The sequence below is a fragment of the Myotis daubentonii genome, chromosome 1 (genome assembly GCF_963259705.1).
Source record: "Myotis daubentonii chromosome 1, mMyoDau2.1, whole genome shotgun sequence".
NCBI classification, from domain to species: Eukaryota; Metazoa; Chordata; class Mammalia; order Chiroptera; family Vespertilionidae; genus Myotis; species Myotis daubentonii.
In genome coordinates, this window is record NC_081840.1 from 139,248,950 (window position 1) to 139,266,386 (window position 17,437).

General features: G+C 44.7%; 1 protein-coding gene across 1 annotated transcript in view; it reads left to right on the forward strand.

Annotated features, from left to right (window-relative positions):
- Positions 1-17,437, forward strand: part of KIAA1217 (KIAA1217 ortholog) — a 315,079-nt gene that overhangs the window by 248,884 nt on the left and 48,758 nt on the right.

Consider the following 17,437-nt stretch of genomic DNA (forward strand, 5'->3'; position numbering starts at 1 on the left):
CTAACAAAGTCTATGCTTTCACTAGTAAAAAAAATATACTAGCAGTGGTGACTGGCTTGATTATGTAGGACTAAGAAAAAATAAGGATTGGGAAATGATATGTATTCTCTCCTTTCCAAAGGCCGTGGAAAGTGAAATTCTAACACTCGAAGAAAGGAACACAGACAGCTGAGGGCTATGGGAATACTGAGGCTTATTGGAATAGACCAATGTCACAACTAGAGGGAAATCTACCAAGATGTGCCTTGTTGCTCAGAAGCTTGTGCCCTGTGCTTTGAAGAAAGGGTGACACGTCCTCTGGGGTGGGCTGTAAGGGGCTGGTGGGAAAAACTAGTCACTTAGGGGAAGGACTTAGAATCATAAGAATTTAGTAAGGAAACAGTAAAAACCATCCATCTCCAGGATACTATGTGAGGGCTAGAATCCATCCTCCCCACCATCCCGGCCCCACCACCACCACCACCACCATGCTGACTCACCTTGTGGGTCTAAGAGAATTGAGAGCTTGGTTCCACCGTGGATCATATTAAGCTATTTCCACCCTGCTGGGCTGTAGGCACGTTTTGGTCAATGACAGTGTATGACTTCTTTCCCAGCATGCAGTTACCACATGTTTATAACTTAATGAGCATCACTGAGCCCAGGTTTTTCTTTTTAATTTTTATATTTTTATTATTTCAGAGAGGAAGAGAGAGATAGAAACATCAATGATGAAAGAGAATCATTGATCAGCTGCCTTCTGCACACCCACAATGGGGATTGAGTCCGCACAACCTGGGCATGTGCCCTGACTGGGAATCGAACCACGACCTCCTGGTTCATAGGTCAACGCTCAACCCCTGAGACACGCCCGCCAGGCTGAGCCCAGTTTTTTACAGCACCTAGTTATGGGAGGGAACAAAAGAACTCTGCTCTGTGGAGCCTTCTCTATATTGGATCAAAGTCATGAAGAATTTTAGCCTGCAGCAGTATCAGAATTCTTTTAGGGCCGCTGCTTCCTCTTTAGGTTTCTATTTTACCAAAGCTTGGGAAAAGTAGATGGATTTGTGTTTTATATGTTAGAAACCCTTTTTAGAAAATCTAAATGACCTTATTTCTAGAATAACAAGTATTAGAAAAATTGACTAAAAAAGAATAATGTTCACCTAAACTATACTGTCATTATCGCTACCGTATTCTGACATGATTACAATTATGAACATAATTTTACTTTTTTTTTATTCCCTGAAATGTGAAATAACAGAGGGAGAATTTTATCTCACATCCGGCCGAGGTGATTCCTCACCTGTTAACCAGCTTATCTTCAGAGGATGGAATTGGAGTCCTTGTACATACATGAGCAGGCTAGATTCCCTTTTCCTGTAGGCCAACACGCACGTGCACACATGCACACATACACATGCACACAAATATACACACACACACGCACATACATCAGCATTTAGAGTCCGCATTACTGAAACACCTAAACATCCTTAACCCAGGCACATGACATAAGTGTGTATAGAACGATTCTCTAGTAAAAAGTCTTGAGTCTGGAAATTTTGCTATCAGCACTCCCACCTATCATCCCATAGTTACCCAGATAGTCATACTTCCTCCTCTTCAACTGTAGTTCTGAACTCTTCTAGAGAGCTTAGTGACTGAGCTGCAATGTAGTACTGCTGGGCACTACATTTATTTTATAAACTACTATTTTAAGAAGAAGAGTGCTGGTGGTAACTAGCTTTTACTGAAAGCCTTTTATGGGCCAAACACTGTGTTAAGTAGTTTCTACACATCTTGGGATATAATCACCATGACTCAGTGAAGTACCGGTATGTACTATCATCATTTCAATTTTACAAATGCGGGAACTGAGCTCAGAGAAGTGAAGTAACTTGCCCAAGGTCACAAAGCCACTAAGTGGCATGTAATGTTCAAGTCCATTAAAGAATCCATACTTTTTATCAATGTGAAATATTCTGCCTGGTGCATAAGAACTATGAGTCCCACCTTCACTGAGAAAATAAGTGAATTCTGAGCATTTTAACCAGAATTTTCCAAAAATGTTTTCAGGACTAGATGCTAAGTGACTGCTCCTGAAGGATATTTACAATCGTAATCATGGTAGAATTTGCATAATTAGCTGCTAAATATATACATGCCATTTAAAATATAGCTGCCCTAGCTAATACATTAGCACAATTATGAAGAAATAAGGAAAGAATATAGAGAACCTTCTTGGTAGATGTTATGTTTAAAACAATGAATGTGAGTACTATGTCAATGAAATTTTTTAAAAACAAAAACATAAAACACTTACTGAAGCACAAAATTATAGTCCATTGTTTCACCTATACCGTGATGTTATTTCAGATATATTTAATCTGTGGAAGTATTTTTAAAAGAGTCGTCAACGCCTAAATGTCTAACTTCATGAGTATAGGGTCCTATAAAGTGCCAAACCAATTTCTGTTGCACTTAAGTGATGTTAAAAAGCAAATAAACCTGAGAGTGCTCTTTTTATAAAGCTCTGAAGTGAACTTTTGCATCTAAGATGCGAAGCTACAGAAGCACAGGAGGGAGACCAAGAAGTCTGTGGCGATGCTTTCTTTGGGGCACAGCTGGATCCAGATGCTGTTCAGAAGAGCACTCCATGGAAGGGCCCACATAACTGCAGGATGTTTGCAATCACAGAGGAAAAATCCTTTCTTTCCCATCTGTGCTCAGGAAACTTCCAATGGTAGTTTTTTGTGTATTTTTTTTGAAGGCACATTATTTTATAACAGCCGTATTGACTTGAAAATGAGTTTAAAGTAATTTCATCTTGATTCTTATATTTAGTCATGTGCCTTGATTTAATAAATTTGGCATCTCTTGTTTTTATAAATATGCTTCCACAAAACACTGAAAAATGACAAATTATACATCGAAGATCTGGGGGGAAATCATGTATATAGGAGAATATATATGTTGGTAGGGCTCTCCTCCCAAAATGGCTATGGGCTTTGGGGTAGATGAGCAGATTACAACTGCTTTGACCTTCAGGAGAGCAATTCTCATATCTGAGCTTCTAGGAAGAAAAGAAAATGATCTTGAGTGATGAAATGACTTTACTCAGATGACTTCCCTTCAGCTGGAACTCCAAGAAGCGAGTGGGTCCCTGTGCCTGTTAGGGAGTGCCGAGGGAACGATGTGTGACATGACTTAGTGCACCGGCTCTCTCTTCCCTCGGTTTTAAAATTACTTCATTAAATAGCATCATTATTTCTGTTCATGGCACATAAAACAGCCCTTAAGAATTATAAAATTCTAGGACATTTATGTTTTGCTATCTTCTATTTATAGTTTGTATCATTTAATGTGCAATATCTTTATTGAAATAACACTCAAAATTTAAGGGTGCTCATTTCAAAGTGACTAATAGCTCTCCTTCCAAATGTATAACAGATTCCTCCTAATGTAATATTTTTCAACAAAACATGGTAAACCTGAACTAAGATCATATCTTACTATTTTGCACATACAGTAGCTAAATTCAACAAATTACTCAAGAATCCACAGAGGAGACATTCTGGCCCTGTCTGGACATGTATATCTGGGGAAAGAGAAGCCACGTGGGATCTCGCTATGATTTCTGAAACATCACAGATTTAAAGAAACAGAATCTCTTGTCTTGAGCCAAGTAGAAAGAAGGGAAAAGAAAAATTCTGTGTACAGGAGGAAGCCTGCATGCTAACTGGTAGCTTGTGTCTGTTCTTAATCATTTTACATCATTTTCTCATTTTATGAGGATTATATTACTGTGTTGGTAGCTTTGAGGGGTGGGATGCATCCTTGGTTTAGCAGTTGATTGAGTGAAAGTTTAAATTTAGATTTATGTCATGTAAACATGTTCACAGTGACTGACAGGCATTTGAAGGTTTTTTTGAACTGATTTGTCCTGCTACAGAGGTGAATCTGAATGATCAAAATAGAATGATTGATTTTTTCCTTGTCCTGTGTGTATCGTCAGAAGTGAGGCACATCAGAGGTATCCTAAGTAACTGGACTTGGCATCTTTCTAAAGCAAGGTTTTCTTAACTTGCTCAGTATTGATACTTTGGGCCTGATAATTGGGCGAGGGGGGCGGGGAGGGATTCTCTTGTGTGTTGTGGGGTGTTTAGCGGCATCTCCAGTCTCCACCCCAGTAGATGCCAGTAGCAGACTACCCCCCAACCAACCCTGCCTGTCATGACAATCAAAAATGTCTCCAGACATAGTCAGATGCCCCGGGGAGGTAAAATGCCCCTGGTTGAGAAGCACTGCAGTAAAGGAAATTTGGGCTTTTTCCACTGAATGCAGTGGGCATATGAAGTAATGCCTCACACTTAAGGAATGTAAATCATGACAGTCCTAAAACAGATCTCGACAACCTTTACGATCCTATTCTTTCCTCGTGGTAAAACAGCTTCTTCATTGTTATAACTTGCTGCCATTGCTTTCAGTTCAGTCAATCTGCAATCCACCACTTATTGGGAGGCAGTACGAAGCAGTGCTTATTTGTGAATGTGGACTCCAAAGCCAGGTTGTTTGGGTTCAAATCTGAGTTCTAACATTTGCTGGCAATTGAGACCTTTGACACATTACTGACTCTTGCTCTGCCTTCCTTTGCTCATCTGTAAAATCCTCTATAATAAAACCCTAATGTGCAAATCGACCAAACGGCAGAATGACCAGAACAACTGGTTGCTATGATGCACACTGACCACCAGGGGGCAGACATTTAATGCAGGAGCTGCCTCCTGGTGGTCAGTGCGCTCCCATGGTGAGAGTGCCGCTCAGCCAGAAGCCAGGCTCACAGCTGACGAGTGCAGCGGCGGTGGCAGGAGCCTCTTCCGCCTCCATGGCAGCGCTAAGGAGCAGCAAGCCCAGCAGTAAGGAGCAGCAGGCAGTAAAGCGAGAGGGGTCCCGGACTGCGAGAGGGCGCAGGTCAGGCTGAGGGACACCCTCCCACCCCCACCCTCCAGTGCACAAATTTTGTGCACCAGACCTCTGGTAAGGATAATAACAGGACTTCACAGGATGGAAGAAGACATTACAGTTAAGTGCTTTGCTCCATGCCTGCCCTACCATAAGTGCTCAAAGAGTGCCTGCTTTGAGCCAAGCTTCCTACTGAGTATTAGCAAACAGAGAGCTTAAACCACAGAGCTGGCTAGGACAAAGGACTGTTTCTGAATATAATGCCAAGAAGAACATAGAGCTGGTGAGCAGATTATAGGCAACAGCAAAACTCAGTGTGAAGAAAATGGAATCAACTGGGCTCCAGGATCCAGATGAGAATGTTTAGAATATCAAAGCCATTTTAAAGTCCATTTCAGGAGAGTAGTCAGGGTTGCACATCTTGGGTCCAGGAGCAAAAAGACAAGCCAGGATTGGAGCATCCTTTCACAAGGGCACCCGGGCTCTGAGACTGAGGGTGAAGACACCTAGCCAGGTGCAGTTGAGATTGTTAGGTTATCTGTTTTGATGCCTAACAGTGCCTGAATGATTCAACTCTTATCTCAATTGCTTTTCCATGCAGCTCTCATTATCCTATCTAATAAAAGAGAAAAATGGTAATTGGCGTACGACGATACCCTTTTCATTGGCTAATCAGGGCTATATGCAAATTAACTGCCAACAAGATGGAGGTTAATTTGCATATGTAGGCACAATGCAGGGAGGCAAAAGGGAAAGCAGGAAGAAGCCCCCTGCCACTGACAGTGATCAGAAACCCAGGGGGGAGCTAAGAGCTGGGGGGCAGGGCAAAGGCGGCCCTGGGGCCGCCTTTGCCCTGCCCCCCAGCCATGATCGGAGAATCAGGCGCCTTTGCCGCCCTGGCCAGTGATAGCAGGAAGTAGGGGTGGAGCCAGCGATGGGAGCTGGGCACGGTCGAAGCTGGCAGTCCCGGGAGCTAGGGGTCCCTTGCCTGGGCCTAAAGCGGAGCCCACGATCGCGGGGCCACTGCAGCTGCGGGTCCCTGCTGCCCGAGCCAGACGCCTCGGCCAGAGGCGTTAGGCCTGGGCAGGGGCGGAGCCTGCAACCGCGGGGAGCTGGGGGTCCCCTGCCCAGGCCTGACACCTCTGCCAGAGGCCTCAGGCCTGGTCAAGGGGCCGATCCGGTGATTGGTGATCGGAGGATGATGAGGGTCAACTCCTCTGGCCAAGGCATCAGGCCTGGGTGGGGGGCGGAGCCAGGGATTGGGGGGATATGATGGTCCCCTTGCCCAGGCCTGAAGCCTGGGTCAGAGGCGTCAGGCTTGGGCGGGGGGTGGAGCAAGCGATCAGAGGGAGATGGGGGTCCCCTGCCCAGGCATGATTCCTGGGCCAGAGGCCTCAGGGCTGGGCGGGGGCCAGAGCCAGTGATGGGGGGAGATGGGGGTCCCCTGTCCAAGCCTGACACCTCTGGTGGAGGCGTCAGGCCTGGGCAAGGGGCTGATCAGGCGATCGGAGGGTGATGGGGGTCTACGCCTCTGGCCGAGGCATCAGGCCTGGGCAAGGGGCCGATCCTGCGATTGGAGGGTGATGGGGGTCAACGCCTGAGGGCTCCCAGTATTTGAGAGGGGGCAGGCTGGGCTGAGAGACACTCCCCTCCCCACACACACCCAGTGCACGAATTTCGTGCACCGGGCCCCTAGTGGATCAATAAATGTTTATTGAGCTTCTCTTCTGTGCTTAGCTGTGGGCTGGATGCTTTGGAGGACACAAGGAAATTTCTATGCAGTCCCCATGCACAAGTAAGATAAGCTGTGAAGACAGTCATAAGACATCAGAATTGTACCGTAGCCGGTTTTTCTCAGTGATTAGAGCTTCGGCCCTCAGACTGAGGAGTCCTGGGTCCAATTCCGGTCAAGGACACGTACCTCAGTTGCAGGCTCGCTCCCTGGCCCCAGTCTGGGCACATGTGAGAGGCAGCCAATCAATGCTTCTCTTTTTCCCCGCCCCCCTCCCCCTTCCACTCTCTCTGAAAAACAATGGAAAAAATATCCTCAGGTGAGGATTAACTAAAAATAAAAACAAAAACCATCAAAATTGTAATATAAATATATAAGCTATGCCACAGTTAAGTTCAGGAAACTTCTGAACTTAGAATGCCTACTAAGTAACTGTTTTGCAGGAACAACCACAGAAATAGGGCTTCAGTCATGGGAGCTGCTCAGGGATTCTTTTCTTGTCACTTTGACAGTGACCCTGTCTCCCAGTGAAGTGCAGGGAAGGGAGGAGGCTATGTCAAGTCACTCCAGGGAAATGGCTCTCCCAGAGTCTGCAGCTTCGTGCGGGAGCAGTTCTGTTCCCAGCGACGGAAAGTCCAGCTGGAAAGTCAGGCCACGTTTTCTTTGAAAACAATGAAGAACATGATAAAACTAATAATACCCTGGAGGTTATAGAGGCTTCCGTGGCCCAGCTGGAAATTCAACCACCATTTATTCCAAGTTCTAAACAATGGAAGTACAAGTAAACTTTTAATTACAAGCCTAATTTGGGGACTGCTTGTACATAATTAATTCCGAAGAAGTGATACAGACAGCAATGGCTATGAATTCACACAAGGGAGCACTTTCCTCAACTCATGCTGGTCTGGAAGCCTTCATGACAGTGTGGAGATGAGCTAGAATTATATATATATACATTACAATGAAAAGATATTATTTAGGAAGTCAGACTTATCTTTGCTGTATTGCTTGCATTATGGTGCCTATAAAAATGTCATCTGGCCAAAACCGGTTTGGCTCAGTGGATAGAGCGTCGGCCTGCAGACTGAAAGGTCCCAGGTTTGATTCCGGTTAGGGGCATGTACCTGGGTTGTGGGCACATCCCCAGTAGGCGGTGTGCAGGAGGCAGCTGATCGATGTTTCTTTCTCATCGATGTTTCTAACTATCTCTCTCCCTTCCTCTGTGTAAAAAATCAATAAAATATATTAAAAACAAATGTCATCTGGATATGATGTTTTGCTGGTCTCAGAAGTCAAGTAAGAGCCAATGAATTGAACTATTACTTCAGTCACAGGAATATAAACTTCATGGTTAAGTAATATTTGCTAGTCATTTCTTAACTGCTGAGTGGAGGCAACAGCTGTCTGATAAACATGGTACTTACCCACCTGACAAGTTTTGAAGATAGCACTCCTCTTACACAAGGAATATTCTATCAAAAATACCAGTGGAATGACTGTCACAAAGTCTGTGTTACATTAAACCAATTTCTCAAAAGGAAAAGCCATCATCTGTCACTAATTAGGTGAAATTTAAGTATGCCCTGGTATTCCCTTTGAATATTCATGAGGTGCTGTCAATCAGATGCCTTGAGTCTGAAACCAGAAGCTAAGCCAGAGGAACATAACTACTGTGAGATTCAGATAAGCCCCTTACCTTGCCGACTGGAACCTCTTTTTTCAAAGAGAAGATGAATAAGTGCTTAGGGGCGGGTTCAGCCTTTTTGAAAGACTCAGTGCAGACTCATCGTGGGTTCGACCCAGCCTGAAGATGGGGCTCATCTAAGTCCAGCAGCCCAGCAGCTGGGTAGTCCCGGGCTCTCCTGATGTCCAGGCTACACTTTAGCCTCTTTGGGGCTTGTCCTTCTGTGTGGTCAAGATCAGGGAGCTTGCACTTGTTTGAATTTTGAACTATTTTTCATAAATGAAGTGATTAAAAAATATAGCCAGGTGTAAGCGTAAATTTGAACTTTCAAAAACTGCAGGTCTCAAAAAGTCTGTATTACCCACAAGTCTTGTAGGACCATCTTGCATTGCCAGGAAACACCCCTCCCTTCCTGTCCCTCTTCAGAACCGGAGGGATCTTAGAGACCATTCTCCTAACCGGTGACTTTACAGACGGAGAAACAAGGACTTCCCAAAGGTCCAGTGATGGGAGCCACTAGTCAAATGATGTTTTCACTCTCGTGCTGTCTCAGTATTTTTGTCTTTTTAATAAAGGCCGTGTATCCTAACTCCTCCAGCAAGCATAGTATCTAAGAAGGCAAAATGAAAAAACCTATGAGAGAAGCCAAGTATAGGAAATGTTGTTTTTTTCCTTTTTCCTTCAGAGACATTATCTTGTTTCTTTTGAGTGCATGCTGAGGCTGCAGACCAGGGCAGGTGGGAGTGGCAGTTGGTGCCAAGCTCCCTTAGGACCACGCAAGGGACCATCTCCCATCGCTTCTGACACCATCTCTCGTTGGAAGATACATTACAGGCCCGTGTTCAGGTTGCCAGAACCTGAACAAACAGCTATTCATACTAGTTTGTACCTGTACAAAAAAAAAAATGAGCTGTCACGTCTACAGCATGAATATTAAAAATCTCCCTCAGGGAAGAGAACGAAAATGTAAAGCAGATGATTTAAGCAAGCAGGGTGGAGGCTTGCCCTGGGGAGGGAAGGTTCTCGCCCCAGCTGGTGAGTCACGAGGCAGGCAGCTCAGAGCCCCGCAGGGAGCACTGGGTGTGCAGGTGTGTGTGCCGGTAAACTAGCTGTGCTTCCATAGGGGGACCCCACCTCCCTAAGCCTCGGTGTCCTTGGCCAGAACGGAACGGTAACCAACCATGACCTCTTAAGGCAGTGGTTCTCAACCTTCCTAATGTCGCGACCCTTTAATACAGTTCCTCATATTGTGGTGACCCCCAAACATAAAATTATTTTCGTTGCTACTTCATAACTGTAATTTTGCTACTCTTATGAATCGTAATGTAAATATCTGATATGCTTTATGTGTTTTCTGATGGTCGTGACCCACAGGTTGAGGGGTCTGTGCCGTTTAAAGGAAAATGAGTGTGAAATCCTTTTGTGAACTGGAAAGTTTTCTATAAATAAGAGTCTCAATCGACATAACATTGTGAAGCCATAGCCCTTGGTGGAAAGGAGCCATAATGTGTTGGCCATTTGGATCTGAGAGACTATGTGTCCTCATGCCCGACTTGGGACTGTGTTTAGTCCCAGACAAAACAGCCTACCAGGAAGCATGTTGTGAAAGAGAGTAAAGGCTGCCTGGAGCATTCCCAGAGCATTTGCTGTGCTGGGCAGAACGCTGTCAGCACGCCGGAAGTCAGTGAGTGTGCACGTGGGGAGCACACGCCTGGGTGTGGCCCAGTTTCGCCCACCCTGCTGGGCCTGCATGCCTTTTCTTTCCTTTTTTGTTTTTTTGTGGGTTTTTTTTTTTTTTTTTTTGCTTTAGCCAAAATCACTGAATTAGAATGGAAAGAACATCATGGGGCCTAAATAAGTTCTCTCCAACTAGAAAGTTGCATGATTCTGGAAGTCTAAGTTTGGCCGGCTCTCAGACATGGCATTCGCTCGGTGTTGGACATTAGAGAATGGGCGTCTATTTAACAAGGGGTGGGAGCCTTGGAGGCCCTCTTTCCTCTGTGTGCAGAGTATGCATTCAGCCTTTCACACTCCCTGTCACAAGCTCCATTCCACATACACTAGCTTCCTGTGTGTGAACTTGGGATTTGCCTGCCTCTGGGACGTTGCATTTGTTCTTCTCTTCCAGCAGATGTCTGTCTACCTGACTGGCTTCTTGCCAATGTCCGGGCTTCACTTAATCACCATGCGCTCTGTCAACCCAGGAACCAAGAGGTCACTGGTTCAATTCCCGGTCAGGGCACATGCCCAGGTTATAGGCTCCATCTCCAATAGGAGGCATGCAGGAGTCAGCTGATCGATGATGATTCTCTCATCAATGTTTCTATCTCTCTATCCCTCTCCCTTCCTCTCTTTCTAAAAATCAATAAAAATATATTTCAAAAAAGCACACACCATCTGCTCAAGGAGGCCTTTCCTAACCGACCATCATATATACACACACAGACACGATTACATAAATATTATATGTATATTTATATGCAAGTATATATGTTTATATTTACATATGCATACACACACACACACACACACACACACACATACATATATATATATACTTCTCTACTTAGTTTGTTGTACCGTTACCCTCACCCCTAAAATGTAAGTTCCAGGAGGGTAAGAAGCCCTTTGCTTTATTCACAGCTATAGCCCAAGCATCTGCCACTGTGCCTGGCACACAATCCACACCAGAAAAATGTCTGTTGAATGAATGAAGTTGAAGTGACAAAAGAAGCCTTCCACATCCATAACATATTGCAAGTTATAAAGTGCGTGCTCATACATTTTTCTTGCTTGCCTTCATTTCCTACATCTTGTAGGACGACAGCCCTGTGGGACAGGGAAGGCAGTTGTTACCCTAGGTTGACAGGTGAGGAAACTGAGACTCAGAGATATTGAGTGATTTGTGGGTGGAGATCTGTATCTCCCCTTGGATGTCTGGTGGTCAAGTCAAACCCAGGATGTCCAAAAATGAACACTTATTTTCCCATCTCACGTATGACAACTTCATCTATTACTTAGGCTGAAAGCCTTGGTGTCATCTTGATTACTGCCTCTCACACTCCACATCTGGGCAACCAGAGATAGCTCTATATCCAAAGATTCCCTGCCTCCAGCCATTGCTCTCTGCCTCACTCCACCACTCTGGTCCAAGCCACTACCACTGCCACCTGATCTGCCTCAATGGCCTCCAAGTTGCCCCCGCCCCCCCACCTCCACCCCGCCTCTGCCCATCTCTGAAGTCAAAGCACAAATCTGGGTTAATTCCTAGTCCATTGTTTTTGCTCCTGTCAAATTTTATTAGTCCAATGCTTCTGCTTATGCCTGAACTCTCCTTACGTAGAACACTCTGTTCTGCTCTCTTCTCCTTTCTTCTTCTGGCTAAATCCCACTATTTGCTTTGCCTTCCTGCACATGCTTCCTCTCAGGAGGAGTAGCTCCTCCCCAGCTGACCTCTCCGACTCTGCCATCCAGCACCCGCACCCTGCAGAATCCAGCCACTGTGCCCACCAAGCTGGGGCATCTGCAGCCTGAGGTCAAGAAGAAAGACTCTGGCAGCATTTACCCCCAGGGCCATCACAGTGCTCACTCAAAGCAATTGTTGAATTGGGTTATTGATTATTAAACATCACTGAGGCATTCTGGGTAAATAGCAGCAGTTTTAATATATGAAGAACTATTTATTACAGGGAATACCATCATCTCCACAGCATTTCTCTTCACATCTCATTATAAGCTCTCATTCTCTCAATGCCTTGGTAAATTTATGAAGATTAGATATAGCTTTTTCTTCCCGGATCCTCACACAGGGGGCTCCATTTTGTACTTATTTCTTTACAGTTGTCATTCAGTGTGTAGCTTCATGGGCCATAAGTAAAATGCAGAGCATTCCAGGTGAACACCTTTGCTTTGGTCATTGTCTTTCCTGACTTGGGGGAAACCAGGTTGCCTGACGAGAGGATTCCACACTCTGTCTCCTTGAAGTATCACCAAGAGGAAGTGACAGGGGAAGAAACAAAGGGACACAAAGGGGTCCTTTTCCCTCATTTATTTCCCTCCTTCGTAGTCAGCCAGCATAGGAACTGCAAGGCTGAGAGAGAGACCAGCCACAGAGAATCCAGTCAGGACAGTGGAGAGAGTGTGTGTGGACCATCAGGGTGAGGAGCAGGAAAATTAAAATGAATTTCCAGACAGTCTTGATCACTGAGGGTGAAGGAGGTAAGGACGCAGGTAAAGAGCTGATTTGTGTGACTGAGGGAATCGAAGACAACTAAAGGTTGCTACACTGAGAGAGGATTTTGGAGTTTCTGATCTGGACAGAAACCAACGAATAACTTAAGGTCAGAGAATGTCTGTGAAGAAGAGTTTGAGGATCTATAATGCCAAACTTTTGAAAGGACTATCAGCACGGATACCAAAGCTACAAAGGATGATGGACTGCAGTGTGGCAGACAGGAGGACATCTTTCCAGGCTGAAGCCATCCAAGGATGTGAGGAAATTTTCTAGATGTAGGTAGGGAACGTGTGTGAGTTATCTGCCATTGAGCCAGCTCCGACTCCTGGAGACCCTGTGAATGAGTGATGTCCACCGTCTCCTGTCCTCAGCAGCCTTGCTCAGCTCCTGGAGACGCATGCCTGTGGCTTCTTTTAGGGAGTCAATCCGTCTCATGTTTGGTGTCCTGCTGCCTTCTATTTTTCCCAGCATTAATGTCTTCTCCAAAAAGCCCTGCCTTCTCATGATGTGCCCTAGTAAGGTAGCTTCAGTTTTGTCATTTTTGCCTCATGATGTTTCAGACTTAATTTGCTCTAGAACCCACTTGTTCATCGTTCCAGTGGTCTGGGTACCTGTAGAGCTCTCGCCTCCAATACTGTGTTTCAAATTAATATTTTCCCCATCGGTCTTCTTCACTGTCCAACTTTTTTTTAATTTTTTTTTTATTGCTTAAAGTATTACAAAGAGTAGTACATATGTCTCCTTTTTTTCCCCCTTCACCTTCCCCCAGTTCACTATCCAACTTTTGCATCTGTACATAGTGACTGGGAATAGGAGAACGTGGATGATCATAGCCTTGGTCTCAAATGGCACCAGGGAAGGTACAGATGAGTAATTCAGAAGCGGGGAGATGAAGCAGCAATAGGGAACATAGAACTCCTTTCTTCTCCATGAGCAGTAGGCAGGAGAACAAACAGCAGCCCTCACGGTCAGGGTTATAAACAATATTTTTTAATGACCCTGTATGTATTCAGTCCTCATCTAATGTTTGTACATGCAAGAAAAGTGCAAGATATGGTCGTTATCTTTAAAGGCGTGCAATGGTAGGGGGACAATATTAATGTGCACAGAACATTGTAGTCACCATCAACTACATCTGGATGCTTGAATGAAAAGTTAACATTTGTTGGAAGTTTTTGGAAGAATGTCTTTAGTATATAGTTCTTTCACCAATAGGTTAGAGTGCGGGCAAAAATAGAAAGCTGGCTGCTCAGAATCCCCTTTGAAGCTGTATCACAAGTTCAGATCATTTGAATTCCAGTGTTTTGTTGAACTCACTTGAAAATAGAGTCTTCAATTACTCTGATTTTTTTCCCTTCATACCAGAGAGTCAGGGCTTGAGCAAACAACTTGAAGCCTGTTCACTATTCAGTTCTGGGAAATGCCTTTGGCACTGGGCTTTAATTCACCGAGATTTCTCCCAGAAAAAAAAAAAAAGTGACTTTGTGAAAGGAAAGTACTGCTTAATGATGGTACTCTGTCGCTGCTGTGTCCACAGCAGCTTGCACTGTGGTGTGTAGCACAACTTAAGTGCTCAAAAACATTTGTTGAAGACTCATTGACTGTCCCTTTCTGGGGGTAGAGGAATGAGCCGGAGCAAAAAACAAATCAGACAATATTAGAACTAGAAGTGAATTGATGGACCACCTAGAAAGTACTCTCAGAATGCCAGCCCTGGTTACAATCATTGTTACTGGCTGTCCTGCACCACTAGGTTTCAACGTTAGTAACTGGTTAGGGAGGAGAATGCCCCTGACTGGGGGCCTAAGCAATCCTATCGGCTCCCTTGGCTGGTTTCACCTAGATTCCCAGCATTTGTTTAGGATCTTTAAAAACATAGCCTAAGGGCTTCATTACAGGGGAATTACCAGTCTCAGACTTGTTACAGCCTTGACTTGTTTTTTAATAGCCATTAATTTACTCAGATAGGCAATGATAAGGACTTAACTCAGTAATGAGGGCTCAGAACAAAGGCAGGTCCATGGTCAAAAATGTTAGAGGTGAAAACTTGAATCAAAAACGTTGTATAAATGGAGTTACTGACTAAAAATATTCCCTCAAATGCACATTTTTCCGTCCCTCTACTCTGAAGACAGGGCAGACTGTGAGCAGTGTGGGCTTTGCTATGTCTTCACAGACAGGTGCTTGCAGGAAAGCCCATTGTCGCAACAGGAATTTCAATACTGGGATCAGCACTTTCCCTGGATTTGGACTTGAGTTTTTATTAATATTATGGTTGGGCCCTGAAAACATTCATTCATCCAGGCTGACTTACTGTGCTAAATGACTAGTTAACCATATATACTAATCCCATAAATATGGTTTATGGAATGATAGAAAATGGTTTATGAAATCACTTTTAAACCATTTTTTCAACAGTAATTATACCAATCGTGTAATACCTTAAACCGAGTGATATTGGCAAGAATGAGCTTAAGCATCTTTAATATTTTGATGATTATTATACAAAATTGTCCCTGCAATAAAATGAGAGGGTCATATATAATTTCTCTTCTTTCACTACATTTCACTTTTTCCCCCCTTTCACATTAAAACATACTTCATAACATTTCATCATGGGCAAAAGCTGCATAACTTTCCAGTTGCTGTAATTTAGTTAAACCATAAAATTGTTTCCAGATTACCAACCATGAAATGGAAAGACAATCTTATTTATGAATTTATAAATCAGATAATCTCCCTCAAATGAATCCTGAAACCAGAAACACTTTGATGATTAAATAGGAGGGGAAAAGTTTTCTCATTTCCATGTGTCGAAAAATTGTATTTTTGTAACGTGGTTTTGGCCAAGGCAGTGGAACACGCGTGTGCAGTCAGCATCTCGGCCACGTGCAGGACCCACCGTTACCTGGGCAATGGGAGAGAATTGCTCCCCTCAGGTGTCAGCTCAAGTGTTCTGAACTCTGGAGGCTCTGAAAGATACTGTCTTCCTTCTGGGGCCCAGCTGGTGGCATAGCACAGAGGAGGCCACCCAGGGAGCACTTTCTTCTAGCCTCACAGATACAAAAAGGAAAACCAAGGGTGTGATACCAGGCCTGAGTCTAGGGCCTTTCCTTCAAAGCATCCAGACCTTGACCCCAGGAAGCTCTGTAGCTGTGTGGACATGATCCCTAGGGAGTAAGAAGAGGGGTGTGGGTTTGTGGGTTGTCTTCCTCTGCATCCTGGGGAAGCGCAGCAAAGAGCCAAGTACCCGCTGAGCCAAGGAAATGCAACTCTATGGACGCTCGTGTGGAGACCACCCCTCCTGTGCTGTAACGTTGTGCGATTCCAATCGCTGTGATGGATCAGTTGCAGATCAATGCCCTGAATCTGGAATGGCCTAGGCGCTTTGTTTTGGTTTTTAATGCTACGCTGACCTTTCTTAGACAAGGTCACGAAACCTGTTGGCCAGTGAGGGTTCAGAAAGAACAGTGAGTTAGCCCTAATCAGGGCTGTGCCTAGAGCCAATGTTGAATCCCTCCTTCTGCCATTTCCCTCTTACCAGATTCTCATTTATTCTCTGCAGTCATAGACCTACCTGTTTCTTACATTTCGTACGTAGTAGTGCTGTCCTCTGTCTGCAGTTATGTTGTGACCATGCCTTCCTGTCCCACACTCCAGCTTCATGGATCCCCTCAAGCCGCTGTCTCACCAAAGCTGTCTAGACCTTAAAAATGTCATGCTGCTTTTAAAAGAAAAAAGAAAGAAGAAAGCAGTGCTCTGTATTTGCCTAGGATTGGATGAGAGCAGGAAACGAGTACATCTTGAGGTGGTTCTGAATGTACCTCGACTCTGAGGGTCATGAGTTTGACTTCTAGCATTACCGTGGGAAGAACGGGGGCCCTGGACAGCTGTCACCCGCTACTCAGCGGGTCCTTGTGGAAGTCACTCATTTCCCAAGAGCCCATTTGTGTGAGTCTGTGTCTCCCACATGGCAGGCAGCATGATCAGCCACTAGCCAATCATTTCTGAGACCCCATAGCGACTTGGGTCTGATGAACATGGGATGTCCATTAGGTATTTACTAACCTGCTTTCTTGAGGGTAGCTTCTTCCTAAGTTTTCTCTTTGGCACATGCGCTGTGCTATGACAGAGAGGGGGCCAGGAGCATAGGTGTGACTGAAAATGCTTTGCAGCTCAGGGGATTAGCATTCACTGCCACACCTGGAAACACCTGGAAGCTCGCTGCATGGAGATGGAGATGCGTTCCCACTCTCATTGCTTGAGATTTCTCCTTTCCACACTACCAGAGCAAAGAGATCGTACTATTCATGCTTAAATTCTTTCTTTTTCCTTAGTGGGTTTACAACCATGAGCTGCCTAGACTGCATGACTTTCATCCAAGAAACTCAGTATTGTGACAGACCAGCCATTTTAAACGAAAGAAAATGCATGGAGTTCTGACGTCAGAAGCTTGTAATTGTGAAATTAAACTCCGTGTTTCGTAAGGGTTATATTCCAAAGGCAAAACGCAAAGCCAAAAAGTTGTGTATGGACAAAACTACCCTTGAAAGTCTGCTTGATTGTCATGAACTTTAAGATATAGATATAGCATCTCTCAGTAAGTCCAACTTAACCAGTTATTGTTTTCCAGGGAAAGAACAGACCACCACAATTTCCACTGGGTACCAGATAAAGTAGTCGGCTGCTATGTAAAAGCCACAGTGCGTGCTTATGCAGTGTGTAGCACGGGCAGCATTGTCGCTTACACTGGGGGAGGTTGGCGGCGCTGAGGCCGCAGTGAAGAGTGGGGTCCCTTCTCTGTCTCAAGCTCACACTAGGACACCTGCGCATGGGGCACAAA